Genomic DNA, 10,373 nt, shown 5'->3' on the forward strand with positions numbered 1-10,373 from the left:
TGGTTATATATAAATACGTCGAATTATAAGTTTGTATATTAAATTAACAAGGTATTTTTTAGTTAATATAAAACCCATTAATAGCCCATAGTCTAATTTCCACAAGTGTCGTTCTTTTATCCAAACCCCAATTATGGTACAAAGCCCAATTACCTAATTTTAGTAATTAGCCCAACATCATGATTACTTCGGATTAAATAAGCATAATAATAACTTTGCTACGAGACATTAAATTAAAAAGGTTGAACATAACTTACAATGATTAAAAATAGCGTAGCGTTACACGGACAGAATTTTGACTTACACCCTTACAATATTCGCTAACATACCTTATTATTAGGATTTAAAATTAAAATTAAAATTAAAATATAAATTATAAATATATATTACGTATATATTGAGAGAAGAAGGAAAAAAAGATGATTTTTGCGATCAGAATTCGTTTGCTTTTATAGGGATTTTCAGAGTTTGGGGCTCCGCGACTCGCGGCCCATTTTGCCTTCAAACTCCGCGAGTCGCGGAGTTTGCTTTTACAGCCCACACAAGTTTGGCTCTTTGTTTACCGACGGATTTATAAATAAATATAATATATTAAATAATTATAAGAATTATTTAAATATTATATTATATTTATGTGCATAGTTGACTTGTAATTTTTAGTCCGTTGCGTCAAGCGTTGAGAGTTGACTCATGTCCCGGTTCTGGATTTTCGAACGTCCTTGCGTACAATTTAATATCTTGTACTTTGCGTTTTAAATCTTGTACTCTTGTAATTTCGAGACGTTTCTTATCAATAATTGGAACCTCTTTGATTGTATTTTATACTTTTGAGCTTTTTGGTCGTTTGCGTCTTCAATTCGTCGAATCTGTCTTTTGTCTTCACCTTTTATTATTTAAACGAATATCACTTGTAAATAGAACAATTGCAACTAAAAGCTTGTCTTTCTTGAGGAATAATGCTATGAAATATATGTTCATTTTTAGCATTATCAAGAAACCTACTAAGCTTGGGTATGAAGGAATTAGGGATTTAATTCTCGGTGAAGACACTCGTAGGAGAAGTTCGGGGGAATTGTTATCCGGTTCTTTGTTAAGTAACGACAACCGTGGTAGGAAAGTTGATCACGGTGTGAGGAAGAGTAAAGGAAAGTTCAAAAAGAGGTATCCATCGAAAGACCGAAGTGACATTATTTATTGGGGTTGCAATCAAAAGGGGCATTATCAAAGATATTGTAAGAATGCTCCGATTAAAGATGTTAACTTGACCGCGGAAGATACGGAGGATACACTATTATGTAGCATTGAAAGTTCGGTGGAGCCTTGGGTCTTGGATTCGGGAGCCTCGTTTCACGCTACTCCCACTAAGAGCGTGATGAGGAATTTTTGGGCGTATCAAGGTAAAGTTAGATTGGCAAACAACAAAAGTCTCGAGATTAAAGGTATACGAGATGTTGTATTTAAGACTACTCTTGGTTCGAATTAGACTTTAAAGAACGTGAGGTTTATTCCTAAGTTAAAGAGGAAGTTAATCTCGGTTGGTCAATTAGATGAAGAAGGTAATGGGGTTACTTTCAAGAATTGCCAATGGGAGGTGATTAAGGGTAGTAATGTCGTAGCTCGTGGACATAAAAGGGGAACTCTTTATATGGTTGAGGTGTTTGAAGAAGACACAGTGATTGCTACGGTTGGCGTTGGGGCTAGTTCTACTCTATGGCACCGAAGACTCAGGCATATGGGTGAGAAGGGTATGAAGGTTCTTAGTTCGAGTGGGAGGATTCCGGATTTGAAAAAGATAGAGCTTGGGTTTTGCGAACCATGTACTTATGGGAAGCAAAAGAAGGTAACTTTTGTTAAATCGGGGAATTCACCAAAGTTGAAGAAATTGGAGCTAGTTCATACAGACGTTTTTGGGCTAACGAATGTAGAATCACATGGAGGTTCTCGTTATTATGTCACTTTCATTGATGACGCCACTCGAAAGGTATGGGTTTATTTTCTTAAAGCTAAATCTGAAGTTTTTGGTACTTTTGTGAAGTGGAAAGCTATGGTTGAGAATAAGACCAATTTAAAGGTCAAGTGCTTAAGGTCGAACAATGTAGGAGAATATGGTAGTCTTGAATTTAAAGACCATTGTGCAAAGTTCGGTATTAGAATGTTGAAAACCGTACCGGAGACACCGCAACACAATGGGGTCGCCGAACGTATGAATCGTACGTTGAATGAAAGGGCTAGGAGTATGAGACTACATGATGGTTTGCCTAAGATGTTTTGGGCGGATGCGGTTAATACGGCGGCTTATTTGATTAATAGGGGACCCTCAACACCATTGGGTTTCCGAATTCCCGAAGAATAATGGCTAGGTAAAAAGGTTAGTTATGATCATCTTACAATCTTTGGGTGTAATGTTTATGTGAAGACCAAAGATATTGATAAAGATAAACTTGAAGCTAAGTCAAAGAAGTGTACATTCATTGGTTATGGTTCGGATGAAATGGACTATCGTTGTTGGGATAATGAAGCTAGAAGAGTTATCCAATCGCGTGATGTTATCTTTGATGAAGATTCGGTCTATGGCAAACCGAAAACGGGGAGTCAAAAATCAGATCATGTTATTCTTGATTGAAATGTCCCGTTCTTATTGATTAAAAACGTTCCATATTAATTGATTTCGTTGCGAGGTTTTGACCTCTATATGAGACGTTTTTCAAAGACTGCATTCATTTTAAAACAAACCATAACCTTTATTTCATCAATAAAGGTTTAAAAAGCTTTACGTAGATTATCAAATAATGATAATCTAAAATATCCTGTTTACACACGACCATTACATAATGGTTTACAATACAAATATGTTACAACAAAATAAGTTTCTTGAATGCAGTTTTTACATAATATCATACAAGCATGGACTCCAAATCTCGTCCTTATTTAAGTATGCGACAGCGGAAGCTTTTAATAATCACCTGAGAATAAACATGCTTAAAACGTCAACAAAAATGTTGGTGAGTTATAGGTTTAACCTATATATCAAATCATAATAATAGACCACAAGATTTCATATTTCAATACACATCCCATACATAGAGATAAAAGTCATTCATATGGTGAACACCTGGTAACCGACATTAACAAGATGCATATATAAGAATATCCACATCATTCCGGGACACCCTTCGGATATGATATAAATTTCGAAGTACTAAAGCATCCGGTACTTTGGATGGGGTTTGTTAGGCCCAATAGATCTATCTTTAGGATTCGCGTCAATTAGGGTGTCTGTTCCCTAATTCTTAGATTACCAGACTTAATAAAAAGGGGCATATTCGATTTCGATAATTCAACCATAGAATGTAGTTTCACGTACTTGTGTCTATTTTGTAAATCATTTATAAAACCTGCATGTATTCTCATCCCAAAAATATTAGATTTTAAAAGTGGGACTATAACTCACTTTCACAGATTTTTACTTCGTCGGGAAGTAAGACTTGGCCACTGGTTGATTCACGAACCTATAACAATATATACATATATATCAAAGTATGTTCAAAATATATTTACAACACTTTTAATATATTTTGATGTTTTAAGTTTATTAAGTCAGCTGTCCTCGTTAGTAACCTACAACTAGTTGTCCACAGTTAGATGTACAGAAATAAATCGATAAATATTATCTTGAATCAATCCACGACCCAGTGTATACGTATCTCAGTATTGATCACAACTCAAACTATATATATTTTGGAATCAACCTCAACCCTATATAGCTAACTCCAACATTCACATATAGAGTGTCTATGGTTGTTCCGAAATATATATAGATGTGTCGACATGATAGGTCGAAACATTGTATACATGTCTATGGTATCTCAAGATTACATAATATACAATACAAGTTGATTAATTTATGGTTGGAATAGATTTGTTACCAATTTTCACGTAGCTAAAATGAGAAAAATTATCCAATCTTGTTTTATCCAATTAAGTTAGCATATCATATAGATATTGAACATGTGTTTAGTTGATTTTAAAAGTCAAGTTAGAAGGATTAAATTTTATTTGCGAACAAGTTTAGAATTAACTAAACTATGTTCTAGTGATTACAAGTTTAAACCTTCGAATAAGATAGCTTTATATGTATGAATCGAATGATGTTATGAACATCATTACTACCTCAAGTTCCTTGGATAAACCTACTGTAAATGAGAAAAATAGATCTAGCTTCAAAGGATCCTTGGATGGCTTGAAAGTTCTTGAAGCAGAATCATGACACGAAAACAATTTCAAGTAAGATTTCCACTCGAAATAAGATTGTTATAGTTATAGAAATTGAATTAAAGTTTGAATATGATTATTACCTTGTATTAGAAAGATAACCTACTGTAAGTAACAAAGGTTTCTTGATCTTGGATGATTACTTGGAATGGATTTAGAAAACTTGGAAGTAAACTTGCAATCTTGGAAGTATTCTTGATTTTATGAAACTAGAACTTTTGGAATTTATGAAGAACACTTAGAACTTGAAGATAGAACTTGAGAGAGATCAATTAGATGAAGAAAATTGAAGAATTAAAGTGTTTTTAGGTGTTTTTGGTCGTTGGTGTATGGATTAGATATAAATGATATGTAATTTTGTTTTCATGTAAATAAGTCATGAATGATTACTCATATTTTTGTAATTTTATGAGATATTTCATGCTAGTTGCCAAATGATGGTTCCCACATGTGTTAGGTGACTCACATGGGCTGCTAAGAGCTGATCATTGGAGTGTATATACCAATAGTACATACATCTAAATGCTGTGTATTGTACGAGTACGAATACGGGTGCATACGAGTAGAATTGTTGATGAAACTGAACGAGGATGTAATTGTAAGCATTTTTGTTAAGTAGAAGTATTTTGATAAGTGTCTTGAAGTCTTTCAAAAGTGTATGAATACATATTAAAACACTACATGTATATACATTTTAACTAAGTCGTTAAGTCATCGTTAGTCGTTACATGTAAATGTTGTTTTGAAACCTTTAGGTTAACGATCTTGTTAAGTGTTGTTAACCCATTGTTTATTATAACAAATGAGATGTTAAATTGTTATATTATCATGATATTATGATATATAATATATCTTAGTATGATATATATACAGTTAAATGTCGTTACAACGATAATCGTTACATATATGTCTCGTTTCGAAATCATTAAGTTAGTAGTCTTATTTTTACATATGTATTTCATTGTTAATATACTTAATAATATATTTACTTATCATTTAACATAATTAACCAAGTGTATCAATATCTTAATATGATTCATATGTACCTAGTAATACGTTGTTATAACGATAATCGTTATATATATCGTTTTCGAGTTTCTTAAATTAATAGTCTCATTTTTATGTATATAACTCATTGTTAAAATACCTAATGAGATACATACTTATAATAAAATCATGTTAACTATATATATAACCATATATATGTCATCGTATAGTTTTTACAAGTTTTAACGTTCGTGAATCACCAGTCAACTTGGGTGGGCAATTGTCTATATGAAACCTATTTCAATTAATAAAGTCTTAACAAGTTTGATTGCTTAACATGTTGGAAACACTTAATCATGTAAATAGCAATTTCATTTAATATATATATAAACATGGAAAAGTTCGGGTCACTACAGTACCTACCCGTTAAATAAATTTCGTCCCAAAATTTTAAGCAGTTGGAGGTGTTGACGTATCTTCTGGAAATAAATGCGGGTATTTCTTCTTCATCTGATCTTCACGCTCCCAGGTGAACTCGGGTCCTCTACGAGCATTCCATCGAACCTTAACAATCGGTATCTTATTTTGTTTAAGTCTCTTAACCTCACGATCCATTATTTCGACGGGTTCTTCAATGAATTGAAGTTTTTCATTGATTTGGATTTTGTCCAACGGAATAGTGAGATCTTCTTTAGCAAAACATTTTTTCAAATTTGAGACGTGGAAAGTGTTATGTACAGCCGTGAGTTGTTGAGGTAGCTCCAGTTGGTAAGCTACTGGTCCGACACGATCTATAATCTTGAATGGTCCAATGTACCTTGGATTTAGTTTCCCCCGTTTACCAAATCGAACAACGCCTTTCCAAGGTGAAATCTTAAGCATGACCATTTCTCCAATTTCAAACTCTATATCTTTTCTTTTACTGTCCGCGTAGCTCTTTTGTCGACTCTGTGCGGTTTTCAATCTTTGTTGAATTTGGATGATTTTCTCGGTAGTTTCTTGTATTATCTCCGGACCCGTAATCTGTCTATCCCCCACTTCACTCCAACAAATCGGAGACCTGCACTTTCTACCATAAAGTGCTTCAAACGGTGCCATCTCAATGCTTGAATGGTAGCTGTTGTTGTAGGAAATCTGCTAACGGTAGATGTCGATCCCAACTGTTTTCGAAATCAATAACACAAGCTCGTAGCATGTCTTCAAGCATTTGTATCATCCTTTCGCTCTGCCCATCAGTTTGTAGATGATAGGCAGTACTCATGTCTAGACGAGTTCCCAATGCTTGCTGTAATGTCTGCCAGAATCTTGAAATAAATCTGCCATCCCTATCAGAGATAATAGAGATTGGTATTCCATGTCTGGAGACGACTTCCTTCAAATACAGTCGTGCTAACTTCTCCATCTTGTCATCTTCTCTTATTGGCAGGAAGTGTGCTGATTTGGTGAGACGATCAACTATTACCCAAATAGTATCAAAACCACTTGCAATCCTTGGCAATTTTGTGATGAAATCCATGGTAATGTTTTCCCATTTCCATTCCAGGATTTCGGGTTGTTGAAGTAGACCTGATGGTTTCTGATGCTCAGCTTTGACCTTAGAACACGTCAAACATTCTCCTACGTATTTAGCAACATCGGCTTTCATACCCGGCCACCAAAAATGTTTCTTGAGATCCTTGTACATCTTCCCCGTTCCAGGATGTATTGAGTATCTGGTTTTATGAGCTTCTCTAAGTACCATTTCTTTCATATCTCCAAATTTTGGTACCCAAATCCTTTTAGCCCTATACCGGGTTCCGTCTTCTCGAATATTAAGATGCTTCTCCGATCCTTTGGGTATTTCATCCTTTAAATTTCCCTCTTTTAAAACTCCTTGTTGCGCCTCCTTTATTTGAGTAGTAAGGTTATTATGAATCATTATATTCATAGATTTTACTCGAATGGGTTCTCTGTCCTTCCTGCTCAAGGCATCGGCTACCACATTTGCCTTCCCCGGGTGGTAACGAATCTCAAAGTCGTAATCATTCAATAATTCAATCCACCTACGCTGCCTCATATTCAGTTGTTTCTGATTAAATATGTGTTGAAGACTTTTGTGGTCGGTATATATAATACTTTTGACCCCATATAAGTAGTGCCTCCAAGTCTTTAATGCAAAAACAACCGCTCCTAATTCCAAATCATGCGTCGTATAATTTTGTTCGTGAATCTTCAATTGTCTAGACGCATAAGCAATCACCTTCGTTCGTTGCATTAATACACAACCGAGAACTTGCTTTGATGCGTCACAATAAATCACAAAATCATCATTCCCTTCAGGCAATGACAATATAGGTGCCGTAGTTAGCTTTTTCTTCAATAACTGAAACGCTTTCTCTTGTTCATCATTCCATTCAAATTTCTTCCCTTTATGCGTTAATGCAGTCAAGGGTTTTGCTATTCTGGAAAAGTCTTGGATGAACCTTCTGTAGTAACCAGCTAGTCCTAAAAACTGGCGTATGTGTTTCGGAGTTTTCGGGGTTTCCCACTTTTCAACAGTTTCTATCTTTGCCGGATCCACCTTAATACCTTCTTTGTTCACTATGTGACCGAGGAATTGAACTTCTTCCAACCAAAATGCACACTTTGAAAACTTAGCGTACAATTCTTCCTTCCTTAATACTTCTAACACCTTTCTCAAATGTTCACCGTGTTCTTGGTCATTCTTTGAGTAAATAAGTATGTCATCAATGAAAACAATGACAAACTTGTCAAGGTATGGTCCACATACTCGGTTCATAAGGTCCATGAACACAGTTGGTGCATTAGTTAAACCAAACGGCATGACCATAAACTTGTAATGACCGTAACGTGTTCTGAAAGCAGTCTTTGGAATATCATCTTCTTTCACCCGCATTTGATGATACCCGTAACGTAAGTCAATCTTTGAATAAACAGACGAGCCTTGTAGTTGATCAAATAAGTCGTCGATTCTCGGTAGTGGGTAGCGGTTCTTGATGGAAAGTTTGTTCAACTCTCGGTAGTCGATACACAACCTGAATGTACCATCTTTCTTCTTGACAAACAAAACAGGAGCTCCCCACGGTGATGTGCTTGGTCGAATGAAACCACGCTCTAAAAGTTCTTGTAATTGGCTTTGCAGTTCTTTTATCTCACTGGGTGCGAGTCTGTAAGGAGCACGAGCTATTGGTGCAGCTCCTGGTACAAGATCTATTTGAAATTCAACGGATCGATGTGGGGGTAATCCCGGTAATTCTTTCGGAAATACATCGGGAAATTCTTTTGCAATGGGAACATCATTGATGCTCTTTTCTTCAGTTTGTACTTTCTCGACGTGTGCTAGAACAGCATAGCAACCTTTTATTATTAGTTTTTGTGCCTTCAAATTACTAATAAGATGTAGCTTCGTGTTGCCCTTTTCTCCGTACACCATTAAGGGTTTTTCTTTTTCTCGTATAATGCGAATTGCATTTTTGTAACAAATGATCTCTGCTTTCACTTCTTTCAACCAGTCCATACCGATTATCACATCAAAACTCCCTAACTCTACTGGTATCAAATCAATCTTAAATGTTTCGCTAACCAGTTTAATTTCTCGATTCCGACATATATTATCTGCTGAAATTAATTTACCATTTGCTAATTCGAGTAAAAATTTACTATCCAAAGGCATCAATGGACAACTTAATCTAGCACAAAAATCTCTACTCATATAGCTTCTATCCGCACCCGAATCAAATAAAACGTAAGCAGATTTATTGTCAATAAGAAACGTACCCGTAATAAGCTCCGAGTCTTACTGTGCCTCTGCCGCATTAATATTGAAAACTCTTCTGCGGCCTTGTCCATTTGTGTTCTCCTGGTTCGGGCAATTTCTAATAATGTGGCCCGGTTTTCCACATTTATAACAAACTACATTGGCATAACTTGCTCCGACACTACTTGCTCCGCCATTACTCGTTCCGACACCATTTGTTCCTTTCGTTCTATTAACCCCTGGTCCGTAGACCTCACACTTCGCCGCGCTATGACCATTTCTTTTACACTTGTTGCAAAATTTGGTGCAGAACCCCGAGTGATACTTTTCACACCTTTGGCATAGCTGCTTCTGCTTGTTGTTGTTGTTGCGGTTATTATTGTCGTTGGGATGATTGTTGTAGTTGATGTTGTTGTTGTTGTTGTTGTTGTTGTTGTTGTTGTTGGACCGTTTGTTGTAGTTGCGATTGATGTTGCGATTATTGGGATAATTGTTGCGATTATTGTTGTAATTGCTGTTGTTGTTGTATTGGTGATTCTTATCACCGTTTTCCTCCCACTTTCTTTTGACTTGCTTCACATTGGCCTCTTCAGCAGTCTGTTCTTTAATTCTTTCTTCAATCTGGTTCACTAGTTTGTGAGCCATTCTACATGCCTGTTGTATGGAGGCGGGCTCGTGTGAACTTATATCTTCTTGGATTCTTTCCGGTAATCCTTTCACAAACGCGTCGATCTTCTCTTCCTCATCTTTGAATGCTCCCGAACACAATAGGCACAATTCTGTGAATCGTCTTTCGTACGTGGTAATATCAAATCCTTGGGTTCGTAACCCTCTAAGTTCTGTCTTGAGCTTATTTACCTCGGTTCTGGGACGGTACTTCTCGTTCATCAAGTGCTTGAATGCTGACCACGGTAGTGCGTACGCATCGTCTTGTCCCACTTGCTCTAGATAGGTATTCCACCATGTTAACGCAGAACCTGTGAAGGTATGCGTAGCGTACTTCACTTTGTCCTCTTCAGTACACTTACTTATGGCAAACACCGATTCGACCTTCTCGGTTCACCGTTTCAATCCGATCGGTCCTTCGGTTCCATCAAATTCCAAAGGTTTGCAGGCAGTGAATTCTTTGTAGGTGCATCCTACACGATTTCCTGTACTGCTAGATCCAAGGTTATTGTTGGTATGTAGCGCAGCCTGTACTGCGGCTATGTTTGAAGCTAGAAAAGTACGGAATTCCTCTTCATTCATATTCACGGTGTGTCGAGTAGTCGGTGCCATTTGCTTCAAAATAATCAAATGGAACAAGTTAATCATACAGAATATTAAGAGTAGTTAATAGTATTTCGTAGCATAATAT

This window comes from Rutidosis leptorrhynchoides, chromosome 6 (assembly GCF_046630445.1).
Source record: "Rutidosis leptorrhynchoides isolate AG116_Rl617_1_P2 chromosome 6, CSIRO_AGI_Rlap_v1, whole genome shotgun sequence".
Taxonomy (NCBI): Eukaryota; Viridiplantae; Streptophyta; class Magnoliopsida; order Asterales; family Asteraceae; genus Rutidosis; species Rutidosis leptorrhynchoides.